This window comes from Neolamprologus multifasciatus, chromosome 20, assembly GCF_963576455.1.
Source record: "Neolamprologus multifasciatus chromosome 20, fNeoMul1.2, whole genome shotgun sequence".
Lineage (NCBI taxonomy): Eukaryota > Metazoa > Chordata > Actinopteri > Cichliformes > Cichlidae > Neolamprologus > Neolamprologus multifasciatus.
The window spans coordinates 24,118,117-24,135,436 of record NC_140458.1 but is presented as its reverse complement, the minus strand read 5'-3'; the positions used below and the strand labels follow the sequence as shown (position 1 = coordinate 24,135,436).

The following is a 17,320-nucleotide window of genomic DNA, read 5'->3' as shown; positions in this document are numbered from 1 at the left end:
TCTTCAAGATGCCATCGTTAAAAAAGTGGAAGTGGTGTCCTCTGCAATGTCGCCTACTGTTTTCACTCTTTAAATTTTTCGCTTTTTTTAGTGGCTAAAAATTAAGAATAAACTGACTACAACATAAATCAAGGATAAGCAATATGTAGTGTGTAGTAAAATAACAAATTTAAATAAGCTAAATTGTCAACTCGTTTTCTTGAGAATCTTTCAGCATTCTGAAAAAAAGAGAGAGAGAAGAGGAGCAAACCTCTCGCCAGGCGTATGCGCTGTGTATAATGAGGCTTTTCTGTTTTAGCTATAGTGCCAAAATATTTCAGAACTGAAAACACAAAGTCAATGCAAAATCACGCAGGTCTGTTTTACACGTGTCAAAGGTGAAAAGACAGAACAAGGCAGAAGAGAAGAGAGGATGGCAGGGAGAAAAAAAAAACTCCCAGAACACAAAATGTTATCAAAAGGAAGGAGAGGAGACAAAGAGAGGAAGGATGGAGAGCAAGATTGTAAACAGGAAGGAGGGATGCGAAGAGGATATTCAGAGGAGGAAAAAGTGATCAAGATTAACAGGGGAGATGGAAATGAAGAGCAGATGGATGGGAGGGATGAAAATCAGTGAAGTCAAGAAGAAGGCAGGGAGGAGGGGTAAGGGAAGACAGATACGAACTGACAAAAGGTGGAAGGAAGGAGGCATGGAATAAGGTGACAGGCAAAAAAGAAGCCAGAAAAAAAGATGAAGATTTTTTTTAACAAGGGGAAATGTGAGGGATGGATGAAGAAAGGGGGTGGCTGAAAAGGGAGGGATGATGAGTAAGAGGGAGGCCGTGACGAGGAGCCATTAATAATTTATGATAGCCTCGACTTTCCAAAGCAGCCCAGCGGTCCCGCTCCCTGCTTTCCCCTGACGTTTAATTTGTCTGGAAATCAGCGAGTGTGGAGTCTGATTATCGTCTCCGTCTGCCAACGCCTCTGCCTCCATCTCTGACACCGAGGTGAGATCACAAGCTGTTCAGTACGCACGTCAGCCGGAAATCCTTTAGGTTGAAACACTCCTCATCTAAAGGCTGCACCCATGCAGACACAATGTATCTCTGTGTAAAGCATCTTCTAATCTCCCAGAAGTGCCTGAAATGAAATGCCCAAACGCAGACAAGATCTTCTATATTATTCCATTTAGAAGCCCATTAAACTGACAGGGAACAGAGGAGGTAGTGCTGGGAAAAAAGAAGCTCTTATCCAAGCTCACTAGGTATAGTTTTACAGGCTGATGGGCCTGTTTCCAAACAGAATAAGGAATGCACATCTCTCTTACCATGAGTTTTCAGCTTCCTGGGTCTTGCAGGAAGCTGAAAAATAACCTAAAGTCAAATGTTAAAATTTACGGTGGCCCCTAGAGACAAAGCATGTACAAACTCCAAAACACATGCAAACTCCAAAACATTTGCAAACTCCAAAACACTTGCAAACTCCAAAACACATGCAAACTCCAAAACACTTGCAAACTCCAAAACACTTGCAAACCCCAAAGCACATGCAAATTCCAAAACACAACGGAAGTGCTCCAGGACGCTAGGGGCAGTGTTGAGCTTGATTTGCAAAATAAACGGCAAGTTTGTCTGACGGTCTAGTCTCCGTTGCGTTTCCCAGGTTGCCTAGCAACCATGATACTAACCGCTGGAAACGTGTCATACAACTTTGTTTGACAGAAATGAAGGAAAACATATTTTGTTCATTTGTTTGTTTGTTTCTACAAGAGCTTTGTGTGATTTGATAAGTATCTGAGGCTGAGACCACAGGACAGTAAAACATGATTTTTGGGCTTCATTTCTGTACTGAACAGTCATTTAAGATTAGTTAGTAAATAACAATTAGCTAATGTTGTTCATGAGACTAAAATCATATCACTTTGGTAATGTAAATATAATATGGCCAATATTATAGTTATTATATTAATCATTATTAGCTATTACAGCAGTGAACATGAACTCTGTGTCAAATACTGAGCCTCAGTACAGATTCAAGTTGCAGTTATTTATATGTCTTATCACCTTAAATCTTCACTCAAAGACAACTATCTTTGGCGGGAGTTGAAAGTCCGTGTTGCTCGGCGACAGCCCCAAAACATCACTGCTCTTGAGAAGATCTGCATGGAGGAATGGGCCAAAATACCAGCTACTGTGTGTGCAAACCTGGTAAAGACCTATAGTAAACGTTTGACCTCTGTTATTGCCAACAAAGGTTATGTTACAAAGTATTGAGTTGTATTTTTGTTATTGACCAAATACTTATTTTCCACCCTGATTTACGAATAAATTCTTTACAAATCCTACCATGTGAATTCATGGATTTTTTTTTTCACATTCTGTCTCTCACAGTTGAAGTGTACCTCTGGTGCAAATTACTGACCTCTGTCATCATTTTAAGTGGGGGAACTTGCACAATCGGTGGCTGACTAAATACTTTTTTGCCCCACTGTATATAGGTGTATCATATATAAGAGACAAATGTTGTTCCTTCAGTATGTTGGCATTACTAAATTTGGCTCATTGCTTACATACATGTGTAAAAAGAAATTGTATGAGCTGTGATAACTGTTTCTGATAAAATGAAGAGCAGACTGTTTTTGGAGGGGGGATCACAAAGCCAAAGACAACAGTAAGTTTAGCAGCCTAAATTTCAGCCTCTTATTTGCATCTGCATGAGAGGAAGAGCTAAACTAAAGCCAGGGTGGGGAAAAGATGAAAAGAACCTCAGAGGCAACATTAAAGACATTAAAACGGGGCAAACTTTCATTTCCTCTTATTAAACAAACAGCTGCATGAGGGAGAAAGTAAAAACAGAGACAACTGGGAAAGCCGCTGCTGCCGCCTGGTGGTCTTTCTGTGTTACAGCAATGCAACTCAGTCCAGCCTCAGATAAAAACAAAAAGGGGGGAGTCAAGATTGTACTCATGTGTTGTTCATATTTCTTATTAAGAGAAATAGGCATGATACTGAAGGGGTTTTTGGCCTGTATCAAGGACAAAGGGAGACCTGGCCAAGATAGGCAGCAGCAGGTGTCTCACAGTTACAGAAATTACTCAAACACAGGCAGCAACAACACACATGCAACAATAAGTGAAAGAATACAAATAAAATAAAATAAAATTCAAATAAAAATAAATAAATAAATAAAAAATTCAGTTAAAATGACAATCAATCTAATTGAAACAGTTGCATGTTATGGACTTGGCCTCAAGGATTCATAGTTTAGATTTAAAAATATTATTATGAAAAATATATTTATGGAAGGTATTTCAATAAGAATAGCTTGCAGTTGGGGGGAAAAGCTGGTATTTATTTAGTCATAGAAGAAGGAGGTACAGTATAATAATCACATTTTGTAGGACAACAGTTGTATAAGTTCTTATACAGTTCTTATACAGTTGTATAAGAAATATGCTACATTCATGAGCTGCTGTGTCAGGGACCAAGCAGTAAGGCATAAAGGACACAGGTGTTTAATTCAAAAAAGGGGTTTTATTGACCCAAAACATAAAAATTAATTGACAACCCAAAAACCTAAACAGGCAGATAAATAAAAGAGATCAACTAAATAAACTAAACTCAAAAATAGCTACTATATAACCAACTAATACAAAACAACTGAACAAATTTGAAACATCCCCCAGGCAATAAAGAAGGTGATTTCGTCCAATTGGTCTGTCTGCAGTACTTCAACCCCCAGGTAACTCCAACAAAGATGTATTAATGTAACATAAAAAAGAACTTTGACCTTGCAGTGTTCATATGTGTGAACGCCATATAAACATTGGAAGGTGTGATGGAAAAAAAAATAAATGAAATAAATAATATCTTGGACAATAAGTAGAATATATTTAAAGTAGTGACTGCAAAGTAAACCAACACACTCTGTAAACTTGACATCTTCATCTAAGTTGTGTTCATGACAATAAAACACACTTTTTCTTTCATGTAAGATCGTTTGTATTCTTCAACAGACAAAAGGTTAAAGTGTTACTTTAATGTTACTTTTTAATTTGTTTTACGCTGATGAAGTCGTGGTCATTATGCTGTGACAGACACAGTGGTACCACCTGGCAATGATGTTGGGGTTGTTGCTGTGTGACAAAGTGGCCATCAGCAGCTTGGTGCCAGGAGAAGTAGCCATGATGGACACCTTCTTCTCTATCTTCTCGCCTGGCTGCAGGAGAATTATCCTGAGAGACAGAGCAGACAAATGTATTCTTTTCACATCTCACCTCCCACAAAGACACGCACAGTACAGCTTCAGAGCTTGGAGAAATAATGTTTCGCACTGGCGAAAGCAGGTAGCAATAGTACAAACTGAATAAAGGAGAAATTGGTGAGGGATTTTCTATCCCACAGTACAAAATGATCCTAATATCTCCATGTGTTGTGGGTGATGAATTTTGAGTAATGCTACCAATTTCTCAAGGAAACATTTGCCAGGTAGAGATTTTTTTTTCTGGCTCACAGACCTTACTCTTCTTCTCCACTATATATCAAGCCAAAAAGCCAATGCCAAACCAGTCTCAGTAATGCTGATGTATAACATCTTAACAAGATACATTATTTCTGCATAATCTCTTCCCTTGTTAGCTAATTCATTCCTCCCAGGGGTGTCTGTGCAAATAAAAAGCCAATGGATACAGATTTACAATACCTTACACTTCCTTGAAGCCCATAAAAAAGAAACTGAAGAAGAATTAACCAAGTGAAATTCAGTGTGTAAAAATAATAACAGTGAAATGGAAAAAATAAACTATGGATAGTTAAAAAAAATACCGAGTCCTGTATATTTTGTGTGATGCAGGAAAAAAGTGGTTGAATGGGTTTTATGAAGAGGTATGTTGTTTTTAGGTTTTTTAAAACTACATTTGGCACTGTAAAAAACAAAAAAAACAAGGCAGATTAGCTGAAGCTAAATACACTCACTGCCAAACCTGAAAATACAGGTTAGTCATTAGACGGCTAGGTGTTTAGTTGGGATGACTGAAACAACACTGTTTTTAAAGGAGGTGTGGCACAACTGTAGACTTTTCAAGACTTTATGACCTCTCGACATTCCTCAAGACATTCCACCTTACCATCAGCCACAGATTTACAGTACTTGTAATCTTAAACAACAACCATGAACCTTCAGCAACCTAATTTCTCGATGAAGAAATCTTGCGTTTATAAAAGTGAGATAATGTAAACAGGTCATCATTAAATAAATGGAACAGTAAATTAATTGCCTGTGGGCAATGGTGCTCTAACATATATTCCAAATTGGACGACAGATATGACAGCAACTTGTTTTTACTGTTGCAGGAACATACCTGACCGCATTCTCAGGCCACATTCCTCAGACATCTGCCCAGTTCAGATTTGAAGGGAAGATAGTTTTGTGTTTTTTGACACACTTACTTGGCCACTTGTTTGCCCTCCAGCAAGCCAGCTCCCTGCACAGTCAACACAGCTTCATACAGAGCTGTGCTGAGGCAGTTGGTAAAGGACACAAGGACTGTGCGCTGCTTCTTCAGCTGGATAGAGTTGCCTCCTTCAATCTGCAGAGCAGCCACAATTACAAGAGCACACAGGGGGAAAAAAATATCTGTAAAACTGATTGTGGCAGATACTGTTTTTTTAACCCAATAAAAAAAAGGAAAATAAATATGGATATTTTTAAAGAAGCGTGGGAAGTTTTCATATGAGTTCAAGGTGGAAGCTTGTGTTTTATAAAGTTTTGAATGCTAGTGGTGTTCTTCTTCACACAGTATTTTTCACCAATATCTTCTCTGGCACCAAACATTATCTTGCAGTGTTTTATAAGTGAGTTACATGGATCCACCTTTCTTTTGGCTTGTGTAAATGATTCACTAGACACTGCTAAAAATGCTAATAGCATTAGCATTTTAGGCTCTAATCTGCTCTTTAGCAAAGTGACTTATACTCTGTGTGAAAGAAATCAAGGAATTAATACTTTTTGATCAGAGTAAAACATCAAGTCTCCAGTATTTTTTTGGCTTTTGTAAATGATTCACCAGACACTGCTAAAAATGCTACTAGCATTAGCATTTTGGGCTCTAATCTGCTCTTTAGCAACGTGACTTATACTCTGTGTGAAAGAAATCAAGGAATTAATACTTTTTGATCAGAGTAAAACATCAAGTCTCCAGTATTTTTTTGGCTTTTGTTAATGATTCACCAGACACTGCTAAAAATGCTACTAGCATTAGCATTTTGGGCTCTAATCTGCTCTTTAGCAAAGTGACGTATACTCTGTGTGAAAAAAATCAAGGAATTAATACTTTTTGATCAGAGTAAAACATCAAGTCTCCAGTATTTTTTCGGTCAGTTAAGTAGCAGAGAGGGTGGTTAATCTGTTTCAGCTGCTTTGGTCCTAATGAAATTAACAAAAGCTGTAAAATAGGGACAACAGTGAGACAATCAGGAACTGTTTTGGTGGAGGCCACTGACATTCTTTCCATCCTCACTGATTCTGTTTTGTTTTTTTACTAGTTTTGCATTTGGCCAGAGTCGCCGTTATATGGTAGCACGAGGTGCTACCTGGAACTCACAGAGGTTGCACAGCTGGTGCAACTCCTCCAGGATGGCACATCAATACATGCCATTGCCACACGGCTTGCTTTGTCTACCAGCTCAGTATCATGGTGGAGATTCCAGGAGACAGACAAGTACTCTAGGAGAGCTGGACAGAGCCATACAACGCCCTTAACCTATCAGCAAGACCGGTGTCTGCTCCTTTATGGAAGGTGGCACAGGACAAACACTGCCAAGACTGTAAAAATGACCTCTAGCAGGACACTGCTGTGAATGTCTGACCAAATAATCAGAAACAAAGTGAGTGGCCTGAGGGCCCGACATCCTCTACCTCTAAAGGGCCCTGTGTTCATTGCCTGGCATCATGGAGCCTGATTGGCATTTGCCATAGAATACACATAAGAGCAAGCTCACCCTGAGCACATGTGACAGACATAAAAGGGTGTAATAAGTTGTACCTCAGAGTGTCCAGGAGCTCAGTAAAGCCCATGTCCATATGTGGGAGGAGATCCCCCCAGCACACCATCTGCCACGCTATGAAATTTCATCAAAATGACTACCCTACCGTATCATTTTTTTTCACTTTCAATGAAATGATGTGGCACCTTTTCCAAACACACGGCCAGTCCGTGTCACTATAGATATCCAGCACTGAGATCTGATGTGTTTTCAAAGTGTTCCTTTAATTTTTTAAGCAGTGTATAATTCTATATATTCATATGTACATTGCACAATGCCCGTCTTCTAGTGAGCCTGTGATCGTAACGCTTCATGACCTTTACTCTAACACTTGTATCACTCCAAATTTGAATACCGTAACATGCTGATAAAAATGAAAATAATGTGTAAATAGGAAAATGAAAGAAAAAGATTATTGAGAAACATCTAAAGTCTACTGAATACTGAAAGCATGTCATCTTTACAGTCATCAACTACTTCATTAGTTAGTTTCCAAGGTACTGGAAACATTCCTCAGACATTTTGGTCCATGTTGACATGATAGCATCACACAGCTGCAGTAGATTTGTCGGCTACACATCCATAATGTGAATTTTATATCAACACACCCTAAACTTGATCTGTTGGATTGAGATCTGGTGACTGTGTTTGAGTACAGTGAACTCATCATTATGTTCAAGAAACCAGTTTGACATTGTTTGAGCTTTGTGACATGGTGTAGACTGTGCTCACACAAAAGGATAGTCATGGTCAGCAACACTGTAGGCTGTGGTGTTTAAACTAAAATAAAATGCTCAGTTGGTACTAAGGCTAGCAGATTTTTTCATGAAAATATCCCCTGCACCATTACACCAACACCAGCTTGAACCACTGATACAAGGCAGGATGGATCCATGCTTTCAGATTTTTTACACTAAATTTTGACCCTACCATCTGAATGCTTGACCAGAAAGTGAGTCTTTATTTTCTAGTTTTGGTGAGCCTAACAAAGCTCATTAATTACACTAAATAGGCTTTGGAATTTAATATATGGTGTAAAGTGAATGAATATAGTTGATCAGGGAACAGCAAACGAAATGTATTTCTTTGCTGAATCTTTTCCTGCAAGGCCGACATATTATCAGTTGACTGACATCATAATGTGAAAGGTAATTTGATTTAGGTCACCAAACTATGTTAGAGAGACTGTTGTTGTGGATGCTCTTTTGATGTGATTTTGACTTTTTTCTTCATTACAATAATAACCTGATCCTGTCATATTCAGCTGACAGCCATGAAAAAGATAAAAGTGAGGAAGATCATAAAGGAAGAGAAAGGAAGACAGTGCTATGTAATTCATATATAATACTTTGTGAGTTGCAGAGACAGGAGGGGGGATGTTGTTGTACCTGCATGGTTATTTGTGGAGGGCTTATGCTGAACTCTTCAGCAGCCAGAAATGTTTCTTTGGTCCTCATGTCCTTTAGCACCACTGCCAAGTTCACAATATCATCACCAGCCAGGAATGACTGATATTAAAAATGAGAGATGGTGTGATTGAGTGTTGTCACTGGGGATGAGGAAAAAGTCACGGGAAAGGGAAGAAACGAAGCAAATCAAAGGGAAGGTTAGCTACTTTGTTTATCAAACACTAATCTATATATAAGCAGTGCAATAGTAAATGTACTGGAATCATGAATGTATTCAGTCACCTGAAAATGGCTGTATCTGCACCTCTGTTTGTGCGTCCCAGAAGGCCTCACACGGGCTGCTGTCGTACTCTTTCACCTGAGCGTTGATGTGTCCCACCAGAACCCTGGCGTTCTTGCACTGGTTTGTGATGGTCACACATATGTGGATGGGCTCACCCAGTTTTGGCACCCCAACTATTTTTAGTGTCACGTTCAAATTGGGTGACATTGTACCTGGTAATAACATGTACATTGTTTTGGGTTAAAGATATGCGACTAGTGCTGGTTTGATTTTCAGCCCTTGAACAATCTAGCTCGTTCTAGATTAAACCCTAAATGATTAAAGGTGTGTGGAAATTCCTCCCGTGTTATTCACTATGTTGCAATAGTGAGCAACAATAAAAGACTGTTTTTTCAGCATCAGCCATGTGTTTTGTTGATTTTTACAACCCTAAACTCTTATATGGCAGAGAAAGCAACTTTTTTATGACTAATTTAACTGTTTTGGGTTTACACTGGCACAAGTCAGAATTTTCAGTGTGCCTGCTATCTTTAGAATTAAAGTTACAATGTGTAAAGTTTTAGGACCTAGGATTAAAGGACCTCCCTATACAATAGGCTGACATAGCATCAGATGTTATTGAGAACAAGTCCACCTCTTCCTCGCTTCCATAGCAAGGTGGGTGGCCTGGTGAGACACTCACTCATGCTACTCAGAGAACCAGGTTTATATTATACATACACACACACACACACACATGCATATATATATATATATTATAGGTTTTATATTATAGGTTCTCCTTCATAGCATTCGTTTCAACTCTCACTATGGGAAAATACTGACTCCCAGATTGCCAGACATGCATGTTAAGAAGACAGCTGTCCCCAATAGCTCCACATGGAAGGAGCACCCACCTGGGAAGAACCTGCACTGAGGACTGAATGCACCAGGTTAGGCACTGTAACATCTAGCCTTTAAAACCTAGCAAAGCGCCCGGTGACAGAGTTAACACATGAATGTGTTAACAATTTAGCTTAGCCCCCGATAGCAATAAGGGGAGTCTTAAAGGTTGTTGGGGGTGCTCTGGGGTACAGACACTGACCTTGGTGTTGCAGTGTTCTTGCACAGACTGATGTGTTTCCTCCTGAAAGAAAAAGCAGAAATAAAACTACTTGTACTTCTTTTCTCATTACAGAATGTGTCTGTTTTTCAAGGAACAATTGCTGAAGATCTTTAGCTTTTTAAAAATTATAAGAGAAACGTTTTGCTATGACAAGCTTCAGAGATAGATTGAGCACATTCTCTTACTTTTGTCAGGTTTATATGTCAGCATCAGATTCTCTGGTTTATCTGATCCGATGCTTTTGGTGTAGATGAACTTTCCCACACACTCAGTGTCCATCGTCTTTCCCACCACCAGTCCATTGTGCACAATTAACCTTACGACATCCGCATCAACAGAGGCACAGACGAATGGGATGTCGTATCAGGCGTCCAACCAGTGGTGCTGGATGGCAGCAACCGGACAAGGTCCACAGCAAAATATCCCTGAGGATCAATGTGTTTACAGAGAAATATCAGACAGTATCTTTCATATCTGTTGCATTATTTCGTCACTTTCCACCCCAAGAAAGACACTCTTTTGTCAAACATAAAGTTTTAATCAGGTAGGTGAACTCAAATCATTTACTTAGTTACTCAAAAAAATAGAAAGAAATCAATGCAATCTATAAAGAACATCATTTCGATAGCTATTTGGAGCAGGGGCCTACATGTACCTTCACTCTTTTCCTGCGGTGTTGTGTCCACTACCTGCCAACCGTCACACCCTGCACCAAGATCTGGTCTCCTCATCCAGCACTCCACCCACACATGGAAGTTCCTGCAAGAGGTCAAGTAGAGATAACTACAGATGATGTGCATATACAATTAATATACAGAACAGTCAGGTTAATTTTACAAAACAGAAAAATATTTGTAGTAGTAAAAAGTCCTTTTAGCAAGTTACACAAATTTTTTGAAAGCCACTTTATTAGATACACTGTGCTAGTAGCAGGTTGGGCCCTCTTTTGCTTTGCACACTGCCTTAATTTATTTGTGTTACACATTCAACAAGCTGCTTCCTCACAGATTTTACTCCAGCATCGCTCAGTTGCTGTAGATTTGTCGCTTCATCTATAATGTAAATTTGTCATTACACTACTGTCATGGTCCTGGGTCCTTTTGACCCAGCGTTTTGTGTTTTCTATTTGTGTGATTATTGGTTTTGTTCTTCCTGTTTAGTGTTTACTCTGTTCTGCCCGTGTGTTCCTGTATCTAGTCCACATTTCTTTGTGTCCTTTCATGTGTAAGTTTCTGTTTTATTGTGAAAGTCTGTGTCTTATGTCAGTGTTCTGTTTACGTTTCCCCTGCCTCGTCAGCTGTGATGTCTTTCAGGTGTGTTCCCCTCCTGTTTCCCATCCCCTGATTCCTGCCGTGTGTATTTATAGGGTGTGTTACCTCGTCCGTGTGCTGGTTTGTCTGTGTTGTTTCCCCTCAGTCTCCCTGCGTCTCTCCGTATGTATTTCCCTGGACCTCCCTGCATCTTTGTTTCTGGTTTGTTTTGTTAGTTTTACCCAGTTTAGGTTTTCCTGTTTCACCTTCACCCACGCCATTGCTGTTTGTATTTTCTTTTGTTAAATAAATACTCATCTGCACCAGAGCTGCCGCATTTTGGGTCCTATCTCCAATTCCACACGTCTGCCACACCGGACGTGACAACTACATCCCAAAGGTGATCTGTTGGATTGAGATCTGGTGATAGTGGAGGCCGTTTGAGTACAATGAACTCATTGTCATGGTCAAGAAACCATTTTGAGATGATCTGAGTTTTGTGACATGGTGTGTTATCCTCCTGGAAACAGCCATCAGAAGATAGGGACACTGTGCTCAGTGGATGACTTGGTCAGCAACAATACTCAGGCAGGCTGTGGTGTTTAAATGATGCTCAGTTTGTACTAAGGTACCCAAAGTTTCCAAGAAAGGATCCACCAACCATTACACCACCAGCAGCAACGTGAACCATTGATACGAGGCAGAATGGATCCTTCCAGTCAATATGTTTTATGACAAATCCTGACCCTACCATCCAACTCTTGTAGAAGAAATTGAGAATCATCAGACTAGAACACATTTTTCCAATATTTCTTATGTGTATTATTCCGGTGTGAATTGTATCCTTAGTTTCTTGTTCTCTGCTGACAAGTGCACTCTTCTGCTGCTGTTGAGAGTCGGTTCTTCTATGAGCAGTGACTGGTTAATTGAATTACTGTTGCCTTGCTGCCACCTTGAAGCATTCTCCTATTACCTCAACAACCATACCACATTCAGAATTACTTAAATCACCTTTTTTCACTGTTTGAGTGATACCTGGTTTCAACTTTGACAAGTTGTTGAACACGTCTATACACATGCCTATGTGCATTTAAGTCCTGTCATGTGACTAGCTGATTAGATCTTTGAGTTAACAAGAAAGTGAACACCTGTAGCTATTAAAGAAGTCACCGAGTTCAGGTTGCAAGAACCAGATATTTAACCAGTTACAAAAAGAAATTGTATATTTATGGTTAAGAGCAAGTGACACCAACCAAATGCTGTCCTTTGACACGCCGAACTTCTCCCCTGTTCTCGTGTAAAACTCTTCAATTATCATGTTGCCATTTCCATCATGAGCTGCGTTGAAAACTGTTACCACCCTGGAGGGAATCCCTAGAACCCTCATTACTGGAGAGAGAAAAACAGGCTTTAATATAATTTAAAAAACCATATTTTCAATAATCACATAGCAATGCCGACATAATGCCAATGGCAAGTTACCATGGGAATGCAGTGTAAATGGTATGTCCCTTCAAAAAAAGAAAATAGATCCAATAATTGATCTAACAGTCGAGGGGCATATGATGGAATTCTGTCAATCTACAGCATTTTAAGCATCACAAGACCAACTTTAATCCTTCCTGTGTGGACTCGCCTGTATATATTTAGATTTTGGGTCTGTGCTGACTTGTTTGGACAATTCTTGAGACTAATACTGGTATCACTTCTGTACTGTAGAGAAATTAAGACAGATTTAGGTCAACAAATCTCAAACTCCATGAGATGTAGAACAACAGCTCTGCACAGGAGATAACTCAATCAAACACAGGTTTCACCAACGATCTCGTCCTAAACACACATCCTACCTGTACAGAGGACGGATGCAAAGACCCAGCATTGGCCATAACACACAAGTCTGCATTTGGATGAGGCCCAGCGGAGAAGGATGTCAGCGCTGTCACTCCAGTCTGTAGGCTTCACACCATTTTTGTAACTGCCCTGCCACTTCCCCTCCAGAATACCCAGGTCATTGTTACAGTTTATCTAGAGCAGGAAGAATCACATTAATGACTTCACTTTTTTCCTTTTACTGTGGACAAAATTGCTTAGCATTATACTATATTGTCTCTCACCATAGCGCAGACCACTCGGCTGAGGTAGACAGGGTCTGCTCGTAATGTATAATCTTTGTTTTTGTCAGTGAGGTGTTGCGGGCTGAACTCCAGGAGCTTCAGACATGCTTCCAGGACTCCAGGCTCATACTGCATACATGTGGATGGAAATTTAGCATGTTACCTGCTAATAATGCTACTATATATGATCTATCCAGACTTGTTCTATGATTCTGGGTCACATACCAGACCAAATGACCATGGACGCTTGCTAACATTTAAACTGCTCCCCATATACACTAGCCCATAGTCACTTTTGATGTACTCTTCTTTATGGGCATCCAGTGGCATGTATACTGGATCATCTGAAAAGCGGTGATAGGTGGAATTATGTCTACAAAAGGATAACAGCAGACTGTGGACAAGAACAGCAAGTGGCAGCAGCTACATGGACTCACCTTTCAGCCAAGGGTTGCACAGTAGCACAAATCTTCCCAATACATAAGTTTTTCTGCTCCGTCTGGTCTCTATGTGGGCCAGGTTCATACAGAGCCACTGATGACTGAACAGGAGCGCAAATGTGGATAATGACTGACTGGGGATGCATGTTCCCTGGGTAGATTGTAGCTGTCCAGTCATAGAGCTGGGGGTGGGACTGTTCTTCATAGAACAGAACTGGGATCCTCTTTTACAGGCCACCTGTATGGTAAAGAAAATAAATAAATAAAGATAACAGCAGCATTATTTCCACCTTATAATTTGAATTTGTAATTAAAAATATATATATTATGGCTACCTTAGCTAGTTTTTTCTAAAAATTGCAGAGGGAGTGTTCGCTCAGGGCGCCAAACAGGCTAGGACCGCCACTGCCTTTGGGAACTGTACACTTCCCAATGCCTCAGAAGGGCGTGGTTCTCCCCTTTTTGACCTGTTGCTGTCTGGCAGCTGCTACAGTTTCTAATTGCTAATATCAGCACTGCCCTGGTGCAAAGGTGCTCCTGAATGCTTTTGAGTGCAATTTTTCATTTGAAGAAGTATGAGTGTGGTATTTATAAATCAGAAGTATTGCTTTAAATGTGAACAGTCTTAGTCTTTGATACCTAAACAAACCTCCAGCACCAGGCTCTCAGCGCAGGGATTCCACAGCCAACTGTCAGACTTTAGCGTCACTTTGAAGGGTTTCCCTCGTCGAACCACAAGTCGGTTCCTACTAAGCCCCTGAGTTTCATGGGAAATGCTGTTTTCGGGAATCTCAAAGTTCATGGACTTTAGTCGGCAGTGGCCATTAGTGGTACCTGTAAAACAGATGGCACAACCCATACTGATCTGAAGACAGTACACATGACAAAGATCTGTCAGGAACTAGAGAACAGACGGGGATAAGAAGGTAAGACGGGAGCTTTGGAGATGAATTTCAGCAAAGCCATCAATTTTAATTTACAAATCAGTGTTAAAGGAATTACAGGTTTTCTGGATTACCGCTGGGTAAAATGAACTTTAGAAAACACAAAAAATAAACAACAGGACAAGAAAAAATATTGCAATGAATGATTTTAAATTGTTTCTTTCTACTTAACAAACTAAATCACTTAACAAATGATGCTGCCTCTCTTATTCATGTTAAAAACTATCCTATTCTGCTTGACAACTGTAATATTTATATTTATTACATAAACTCCATGTATCAGATTACTTGGTAGAATATTAGTGTTATTTTCTTTACTCTTTGCACTTAATGTCTGCTGGAATAAAACTTAATTGGATTACTTTCAGCTGGAAAATAAACTGTTTATGCAAAATCATATGAAATTTAATCAATTCATTTAAGCAAAACTCAAAGCAGGTCAAACGCACTTGTCCTATGGACAAGAAAAAGATTAAAGTTACATCTGAGTGGCAGAGTGCACTTACCATTGATGCTGTATATTGTCTGCTGCATGTTGTCCATGGTGTGACAGCTAGAATTGCAAGTGTCTGGAAAAATGACAAGCGTGCTTTAAGTAGCCCTTCGCAAAGCTAAACATCTCAAACCTCTCCAGTGATTAACCAATCACCATTCAGGGTTTTTTTTCTTCTTATCTGATTTTAATTATGCAGGTGTCTGACAAAGTGTACGTCATACATTACAAACAAATTGCACACAAATCACAAATTGCAAAAGCACAGCAGGAAATTGTGTCAGTGTCCTTATTCTTAACTCAAAGTGCAAAACCTACAGAAAAGTCAACAACCCTAACACAAAAAACATTTCAGACTTCATACCAGCAGGAGACACACCCTCCAACTTTTCAAGTATTCACTAGTCAAGCACTCGAGTGATGTCACTTCAAACTTCCAGAGAAACTGTGTGGTTTATTATTAAGTTTATGATTCACTTTCTCTAGAAAATGACACAGGTTTCATGTGACGCTCGCTGACACATCTAAAACCTGCCAAAGTCTTCTGCAGAATGATCACCCTAATGAAATTTGCATTTGCCTCTGAGTCATTAATGATACTCTATGTACTCCATGAAATATTCAGTATTTTAAAATATAGACTGAGAACATCTTGGAGCGCATTGTCATTGTTATTTGATATTCTATTAAAAGTTCACAAAACACAATCAAACAGAACAACTCTAATATAATAGTCTACATCTTTAGCTTCTGAGATAAAAAACTGTGGTTCATTTTGGTGACACTCAAAGTTCATGCATGAGTTTATGAAACAGTATGAAATGAAGTTTGTGTGCTTTAAACCAAACCTTAAAACCTATTTTCATACCTTTCACTTAGTGGGTCCGGAAAACAAAGCACTAACACAGGACTTTCATCAGCAGAAAGGTTGCACAGACTCCCCACCTGTTTCTGTAACACAAACACATCACACATTTCCCTGAATGATGTTGCAAGTGGACTGCAAGAATGTAGCGCTCCCTCTAGTGGCATAGGGGCGACATTGCATTTACGTCAATATGATAAACAGCTGTGCAGTGGTTAGCGTGCAAGCAAGAACCCGCAGGCCAGCTGGGGCATCTCTGTGTGACGTTCTCGATGCCTTTTCATGGAGAGCTCGCTACCCCACACATGCATGTTAGATTCACAGAGTCTACCCAGGAAAAAAAAAATCTCCTGATGTCTGAAAAACGCCTTCCACATTACCCATTACTATAAGTGAAACACAATAATGTCAGTGATCAAATGCTGAGCAGCAGCACGGCGGCACTGTGAGTCAGCCAGTCAAATGTGTGGTGATGGACTTGCAGGATTAGATGAATACATTTATGATTTATCATTTTTATATCACAAAGAACTTTAGAGTCAATATGAAGGACTGAACCCTTCAGGAATTACAGCCATTTTTGCACAGTGCCATCATTTTCAAAGGCTCAAAAACTAATTGGACATTTGAGCAATTTCATTGCGGCTTGTCTCCTCACTGTTTAATTAAAATGAAGTCATACGAGGTCTTTAGACTATAGCAAGTGCAGAGTTTGCCTTCGATTGTGTCATTTAAAGACTGCTTTGGCTGTAGAGTTGAAATTACAAGAAAGGAGAGGAAAAAGTCACCGTCTAAACAGTGACTGCTCATAAAAGGAGTAGGCATTTTTGAATGTTCTGACTACAGTATAAAATGCCAGGGAGTTGAGAGAAATGCCTGTTTGTGCATATATACATATGATTATCACTAACTTCAGGACTGATCTACAGCCAGTCTAACCCAGATTCCTCACATGCCAGTTTGAAAATGCTGAGGGTGTAGCCTGTTACACTACCAGGTCACAAATACACATTGTTTAACTAATGACATGTGATACCACTGATTTCCTTTCCGATGTGATACCAGGTAAAATTCAGGGTGGCGTCTACGATACTGATCTGATACCAATACTTTGTACAAAAACTTAATGTGTTATTGTATTTCAAGTTATAGCATCATAATGATTACAGGACATCAGACTACTTGTTCTTATTATTTAATTATGAAGAATTATTACATAGAAATAAAATAACTGAAGTTGTGTGTTAATTGATGCTATTTGAACACATATATCTTGTCATTTAACATGTATCAAATCAAACATTATTGTCACATCATTGCTGGTGGTGCTGGCACACTGGTGCAGCACATGTGAGTGAAATTCTTGTGAGCAAGCTTCACAAGCAACAGCGG

General features: G+C 39.5%; 1 pseudogene across 1 annotated transcript; it reads right to left on the bottom strand.

Annotated features, from left to right (window-relative positions):
* Nucleotides 1-3,025: 3,025 nt before the first annotated feature.
* LOC146494967 (protein-glutamine gamma-glutamyltransferase 2-like) lies at nucleotides 3,026-15,627 on the bottom strand (annotated as a pseudogene). The gene is made up of 14 exons (XR_014871450.1): nucleotides 15,077-15,627; nucleotides 14,266-14,460; nucleotides 13,624-13,864; nucleotides 13,412-13,530; nucleotides 13,187-13,315; nucleotides 12,920-13,097; nucleotides 12,326-12,461; nucleotides 10,478-10,581; nucleotides 10,008-10,247; nucleotides 9,802-9,843; nucleotides 8,717-8,929; nucleotides 8,414-8,574; nucleotides 5,430-5,569; nucleotides 3,026-4,216 (listed from the first exon to the last, which is right to left on the bottom strand). The product of XR_014871450.1 is annotated as a protein-glutamine gamma-glutamyltransferase 2-like (transcript).
* Between the last annotated feature and the right edge of the window lie 1,693 nt (nucleotides 15,628-17,320).